The sequence below is a fragment of the Lissotriton helveticus genome, chromosome 1_2 (assembly GCF_964261635.1).
Source record: "Lissotriton helveticus chromosome 1_2, aLisHel1.1, whole genome shotgun sequence".
Classification (NCBI taxonomy): domain Eukaryota; kingdom Metazoa; phylum Chordata; class Amphibia; order Caudata; family Salamandridae; genus Lissotriton; species Lissotriton helveticus.
In genome coordinates, this window is record NC_136058.1 from 104,236,884 (window position 1) to 104,244,398 (window position 7,515).

The 7,515-nt window shown below is 47.1% G+C and overlaps 1 protein-coding gene across 3 annotated transcripts in view; it reads left to right on the top strand.

Moving 5' to 3' along the window:
- KANK4 (KN motif and ankyrin repeat domains 4) overlaps positions 1-7,515 on the top strand; it is an 827,707-nt gene that overhangs the window by 526,887 nt on the left and 293,305 nt on the right. For 2 of the 3 annotated variants that reach the window (XM_078669560.1, XM_078669574.1), the window contains exon 1: positions 497-791. The exons of the other annotated variant lie outside the window; for it this stretch is intronic. The gene's annotated coding sequence lies outside the window, so the exon portion shown is untranslated. Of the gene's footprint in view, positions 1-496; positions 792-7,515 lie in introns of those variants that run through there. 3 annotated transcript variants of the gene reach the window in all.

The following is a 7,515-nucleotide window of genomic DNA, read 5'->3' on the forward strand; positions in this document are numbered from 1 at the left end:
TCTGGCAGGCGTGCACACTGGAGGCACTGATTAGTGCACTGCCTACACTTGACACACACGTCGTGTCACTGGTGTACCTGTAGTGACCCGCTGAGGGTGGGACGCACTGCATCTGGCAGACTGACGTGCACACTGGAGGCATTACTAGTGCACTGCCTACACTTGGCACATAGGCCATGTGCCTGTGGCGACACTCTGGGGGCGTGGCGCACTGCATCAGGCAGGCGTGTACACTGGAGGCACTTATTAGTGCACTGCCTGTGGTGACTCATTGGGGGCCGAGGCGCACTGGAGTCACTGATTAGTGCACAGTCACCAGACCAAACACCAAGCCGCACCGTCTGCATTCTTCGCAGATGGATTTAACCCCACCCTGCTATCTTGGACGAGGACAGGGACCTCCTCCTGTATCCAGCTGACCGCGAGGCACACCGGAGCACGTGTCTCCGTGTCCTGCCACTGCCACTAGCAAGCCGCCCCCAGAAGTAACTTTTACCTGCACCATTGCAGCTTCCTTTTCAGAGGTGCTTGCTGAACACGGAGCATCGGTTTGGCAGAAAATGATTCCCTAAACGTTCCCATTTGCCTACTTTGCTGTAAGAAAAACTCTTCTATTTGCTGTTCTGCCAAGGTCACCGATCACCTGACCAAACCCATTAACAGCTGGAAACACACACACACTGCTGCTGCCAGCCGTGTGTGTTGACTCTCGGCGCGGGAAGGAAGCAAGGAAGGGAGCGCGGCGCCCGCGATGGACTGCGCAGCCCTCCGCCGGCGCCCTCGTCCTGCAGGTAGGGCAGCGGGGCTCTGCATGGGGGGGGGGGGGGCGCCGTTTTCACACTGACACCGTTTTCCGGGTTTTTTTGTAACGAGGTGTTAATCCCACTTGCTGCAATGCAGAAGAAAACGACACACCGGGCGCAGAACTGTGTTGTGCTGGAGTTAATGAGGTTTTGCAGAAGTGCAGTCGCCCAGCGACAAATCGCGTTTTGCGGCACTTGCAAACCGCAGATGTCTAGAACTGTATTTAAAAGATGATTTTTGAGCGCAAAATTCAAAATACTGTGAAATCCCTTGGGGGTGTGATCTGCTTAGGACGGTTCGAGTTGTTACCTATCGTTTTCGTGGGAGCTGTTTCTGGGAACGTCATAAGCCTTATGCATTGATAATTTGCGACCGTGGTGTGGCAATGTGGGGTTTATTGAGGTGACGAGCTTTAAATGGCACATAAGGTAAAAAGAGCTGAGAGAATTTATGTGCAAAGCGCTCCCTGAACGCTGCAAAATCTTCAGTTGTGGCTGCGGTTATGGGCATTTCAGTTTTTTTTTTCCCAGACGTCTACTGCTCACATTTGGGGTACGCATGTGTCTGTATCCAGTATGAGAGACATGCCTAGTGTGTGTGTGCCGGGGGTAAGGGGGTGGGGGTGAACGGGGGCTGCCTCGGATGAAACATGGAGGGAGCAGGGCGCTTTTCCACGTAGACACATTAATGGGAAGACGGCGAGTTCAAAGGCTTGCGCCAGAGTTCATTTTAGAAAGGACGGCAGCCTGCCCAGGTGAAGGAGCCCCGTCAATCCGTGGGAAACCCCTGTGCAGCGGGGGAGGGGCGTGGGGTGCGTGGTGGGGAGGAGGGGAGTCTACTTCTGTCTCCAGATCAGAATGTAATTTATAGATGCGTGTATTTTTAAATTATATATGAAAGAGGAGGGTGACATGGCGTTGTAACAATATTCAATTTGATAGACTTCTCACCACTCCGGTTTCTTAAAGGATGACGCTGCTCTGACGGACACGCGTGTTGCTGACACGTATAGAGAAAGGTGTAGATGGCACAACCATAAGAACTAAACATATTTTCTACAAATACAGTTTAGGAAAGGAGCCACGGGCTTAACTCCAGCAGACCGGAGTAAGTGGCTGATTGCGTGTAAACCCTGCGGGTCATTAACCTTTAACCCCCGGTGCCCTCTGTATCGCCAGGCAGAATTAGCTGGTTAAGACCCAGCCTGGCGTTGCCTCATTATTTCCATCCACTGCAGCATCTCTCTTGCAGCCCTGCACGACTGTCAGGTCCCCCATTCGCCCCATCAGCTCAAGCGTTTCCACTTCAAACAGACGGCGCTGACCTTTCCATCAACTCCTCGGGCACAGGACTGGATCTGTTCCTTCCACGCCACGCCCCTTTCTACCATTAAAAACCTTTATTGCTTCCCACCGCATGCCTTACTAATTGCGTGTCTTCACAGCACCAGTATCACAGAATAAACATCCATCTGAGGTAATGTACAGCGCCCCAAAGCCCTGCCTGGGCTCGTCAGTGCTTGATAAAAACTAGAAAAACATCAACACATATCAGCAGCCAGAGTTTGGACAATTACTCGAATTTTCCTCCCTGCTCTTCTTTCCCTCCCTAGTTCCTTTCAAATCTTTACTTAAAGGGGTCAGCCCGTGGCAAACACACTGTTCTTGACGGCCAGTCACTAACCATAATGTATATAAGAAGGGTTCATCCAGAATAAGTCACTGGGACCTGGGTATTGGTAGCACTGAGAGGAGGGGTCCCAGTAATAAACAGACAATTATCTAACATAAGTAACAACAAAGTTATACAGTTAATTCACAAACATTGTTGTTTATTCACAATGTTGTCATATTTGATTGCCACATATAAATATAATTCAAAAGGTATTAAAGTGCCCCTGGAAGGGAGGGAAGTGGTAAGGTGATGGGTAGTGAAGGTAAAGGATGGTGACATAAAACCGGCCAAACGGCCTCACTGTACTATGTATTATAAGTCAGACATAGACATATATGCCATCAATGCAGAAAATCATTCGAGAATTATCATGCTCCACATATTACAAAAATTGTCATAATCATGGGGTAAGCTGAAAAGTGAACAGAGCTGTCGACGTTTCGACCCCTTTACAATAGCTGGGGGTCGCGTAACTAGTTAGCATGGAGGAGTCTCGTTCGTTATCGGAATTAACCAGACAAATCGCTCCACCAACTAAGAACGGTCATGCTAACTAGTTACGCGACCCCCAGCTATTGTAAAGGGGTCGAAACGTCGACAGCTCTGTTTACTTTTCAGCTCTACCCCATGATTATGACAATTTTGTAATATGTGGAGCATGATAATTCTCGAATGGTTTTCTGCATTGATGGCATATATGTCTATGTCTGACTTATAATACATAGTACAGTGAGGCCGTTTGGCCGGTTTTATGTCACCATCCTTTACCTTCACCACCCATCACCTTACCACTTCCCTCCCTTCCAGGGGCACTTTAATACCTTTTGAATTATATTTATATCTGCAATCAAAATATGACAACATTGTGAATAAACAACAATGTTTGTGAATTAACTGTATAACTTTTTTGTTACTTATGTTAGATAATTGTCTGTTTATTACTGGGACCCCTCCTCTCAGTCACTAACCATAAGCATACTAGAGTGGCGCTATGTGTGATGACGTCAGTTGGGTTTGAAACAAGTGTGACATCATTCACTGAAAGGCCACTTTAAGATCTGCCCATGAAGTGTTTCTAACTGCAGAACTCAATGTTACTTCATGTTATATTGTTAAACATTTCAGAAGTGTTCGTATGCCTATCATGTTTCTTGGCGGTAGTGTGCAAATACCTACAGGAAATTTAGACGGTTCTTGCAAGCAAAGGGTTTTGAAGGTCTTTCCCTAGGAGCTTACAGGAATTTAGGCACAACTTCTGCAAAAGCTGATGTCAAATGGCGGGTGCCAGCAATGAAAAACTGCAACCTATGAAACCCGCCAATAACCAACATATGGACCGTAGACATTTTATGGATTGGGGGAGGGGGAGGGGGTGACTGGCAAGGCACATTTTGGGGGCCCTGGTAAGGAACACAATTTGAAATTTTATTACGAATTTCCTGTTAACTCAGGCCCACTTGATGCCAATCAACGCTACTTTTTATGTTATACTTTAATACGTTCACTCAAAAACAGTGAAATATGTCTACCTCGGGACCCCAAAAATCTTTAGGATGATACGAGGTACAGAGTCAGAGCTAGAGGTAGAGATAGACAGAGAGGGAGAAAGATTTTGATAGAATAGACGGAGGTCAGAAAGAAAGATCACTTTCCCAGGTGGACCCTCGGAAGGTGGGGCCCTGGGCGATTGCCCACTCTGCCCATGCCTCAATACGTCTCTTATAACAGCAAAAGCGGATACAAGTGGTCTGTTGTGGAAATAAGTAAGAATGTGATTATTTGTCAACGCTGGAGAACGTTGCTCACCAGTTGGAGGTGCAATCCCTTGGGGCTTGGATCCCCGGAAAGACGCAGTGACTAATCAAACTTGCTCAAACAGACAAATTCGACATCCCGTCCTGCACTGATGGATTAAACCCAGATCTTTTGACTGGGTGTGAGTGTTTGATTGGTTCGGATGCTCCGTCCATCACCACCCCGTTTTGTACCGCTTTTGGCCGCCATAAGTGTGGCAGGGTATGCTCAGACGTGAGTCCCTTCCTCACTTTGCCACTGGATTCAAGCAAGCCGAGCTGAAGACGGCTGTAATGCCAGAAACCGGTCCTCGGAAGCTTGTTTCCGGTCCAGGGAAGGCATGACTTGGCTGTTCGGGCTGGACTGTTCCCATGAGGCACAGGGTCAGACTGATTTGCATATAGCCATGTCTGAACTGGGGTGGCAGAGTGGGCTAAAGAACGGTGATGGATTAAACCTAGATCTTTTGACTGGGTGTGAGTGTTTGATTGGTTCGGATGCTCCGTCCATCACCACCCCCTTTTGTACCGCTGCACTACAAGACAGCGGTAAATAGAGTAGCCTGCGATATTAAGGGCCATATTTATCAAGGGGTTTCGTCGCTTTTGTGCCGTACAATGGGTGCAAAAGAGACGGAACTCTCAAGATGCTATTTATCCAGCCACGCCAGGCCCCCTTGCCTTGCCCAGAGTTGCTTGATAAATCCAGATTAACGCGCTTTTCCCCACGGAGGCCTTCCATGGGGGGGTGCCTGGGTGTTCCCATGCACATTTTGAGGCATTCCTAGATTTACCATTAGTGGCAGACCTGGGATGGTCTCAAAATGCTACCTCTTCCCAGGTGAGGTGTAACAAGGAGAAATATCTTAATTTCTCCTCGTTAATTCATCTTTCTGTGTGTGCTGCATTCTGCGGCACACAGAAGGAAAGTGCCTCAGGGGATCAAGGTGCCCCTTTCTGCACAAAAACAATTCTGCTTACAACGCAGGCACCCTGAACCATGGTGCAAGGAAGCCTGAGTTGGGACTGGGCAGCACATTCCGCGCCAGCACTGGGAAAAGGAAGGAATGCACTGTACAATGTTGAGTACGGCACATTCCTGGCCTCTCCCTATCACACAGTGCAGCAAGGAGGTTTGTTACGTTGCGTGATAAAATTATAAATATGCCCATAAACTCACAAGCATTCATAGATAGATAACAGCCATCGCAGGCCAGATCCTCAGAAATGGCAGGAATTTTTGTCTCCCAAAAAACCTACTTTAAATAAAAAGGTGTTGGCTATGGATTTGAAGAGGAGTATTTTACTGGGACATAATAATAATAGGGAATTTTGTAAAGCGCCTGGTTATGCACACCGGCGTGTCCCCGCGCTATGGAAAGTAGAACAGGCATGCCCCCCACTGTGCTCAATGGGCCAAGTTATTGCACAAAAAGATACGTTTTCAGCTTTCCTCTAAACCTGGTCTCCGATGGTTCCATCCGGAGCTCTAGGGGCAGCTTATTCCAGCTCTTCGCTGCAAGGAGGCGGAAGGACCTTCCTCCCATCCGGACCTTTTTGATTTTAGGGACCGTCAGCAAACCCGTGCCCGCAGATCCAAGAGCTCGAGCCGGTCTGTACGGTGTAATAAGGCTCTGTAGAGGCCTTGGTGCTTTGCCCCCAATATTACGGTGACAGGTACACAGGGCCTTAAATTCGATTCTTCTCCTGACCGGGAGCCAATGCAGTGCCTCCAGTGCGGCCTTCGAGGCAGATCTTTTAGAAAGCCTCAAGACCAGCCGAGCGGCCGCATTTTGCAGCACCTGTAGACGGTCTAGGCTCCTGGCCGTGGCACCCAAATACAGGAGGTTACCATAATCCAGTCGTGAGGTAACGAGGGCGTGCACCAGTGTCCGTCTAGCATGCGTTGGAAGGAGATCTAGGGTTTTCCGTATATATTTGTGTCTCACAGTCATTCAAGAATCAGCCTACTCAATATGGTGTTTTCTAGGAAGGAGCTGTGTCTTTGGAAGATCTGTTTTTAATGTGTAAGTCTTTATTGTCAAGAAGAAGGCTGCAGAGGGAAAATATGGAGGACACAGCGAAAACCTATCAATTTCTTTGTTAGTAATGGCTCACGTAGATTGATAAAGTCATAGACACATAATGGGTAAGCAAATAGTGAAATTGATGTACAAGATGGATACATTTCTATTCTCCTTTGGAACAGTTCCCTCAAGTGTTTTTTATACTTAGTCATGTGTAGCTGTGCATAATTATGGCATTAATAAGGCTAGGGGAAATTACAAAGGAAGTTTCCATAATAGGCGACATTCACCCATTTTTGTTTTATTTAGCATTTTTTGCAAGTGAATAAAATACTAACCCCCCAACACAGCTGCTTTTAGGAGCCCTTTATGGGGTCGTGCAATGGAATTACCTGACAGTGTTCTTTAAAGCACCCCCCCCTGGCAGGGAAGAGGCGGGCAACGCCTTCTGGTCCTCCTGGCACCCTAGCAGGTAGGTGCCCTATGCTGACTGCATGGGATAGGGATTACGTGTGCTGCAAGTCATTCCACCTACTTTCCATCTTTATTCCCAATCCAGGCATGTGTATGTGAAACATGTGAAAACAGGTGGAGTTGTCTGAGGTTTCGCATCCGCCTTTAGCGTATTACAAACTAATATCCCCCACTGCTACTCATTAATATAGAGTATTTTCATCAAAACTAAACTGCTTAACAGCTGTTTGAAGAAATTTAGATGGGATACCAGTGCTTGTAAATTATATGCAATAACCTTTGACATAATTGCAGTGCTTAATTTGTAAAAAAATAAATAAAAGTGCCAGGGCGCTGTCAGGAGGCCACTACAGCTTGCAGCACCCATTGCCTTTGCTAGTGCTGCCAATGACAGTACCAACCCAACCACTAATCATCACACACTTACTTACATGTGTGACAATTCAGCCTGTTCCAGGCCCCAAAGCTACAAGAATGGCTTGAGCTGCTGGTGTTAGTCATTTTTTTTGTTTCCAGAGTTTTATATAGCGCTAACTTGACCCGAAAGATATCGGGTATCAGAGCGCTTTACATGAGCACCAGTTACGTTACACAAGGTCACATTCATTTTTGTTAGCACCCTTTTGAGGTTATCTCACTGAGTGAATTTTGTAATGTGAATAAATGCTTATGCAATATATATGGTTGGTCTGCATGTTTCTAGATAAGTACTGAGGATTCTAACTGTCAAACAGAAATTGATG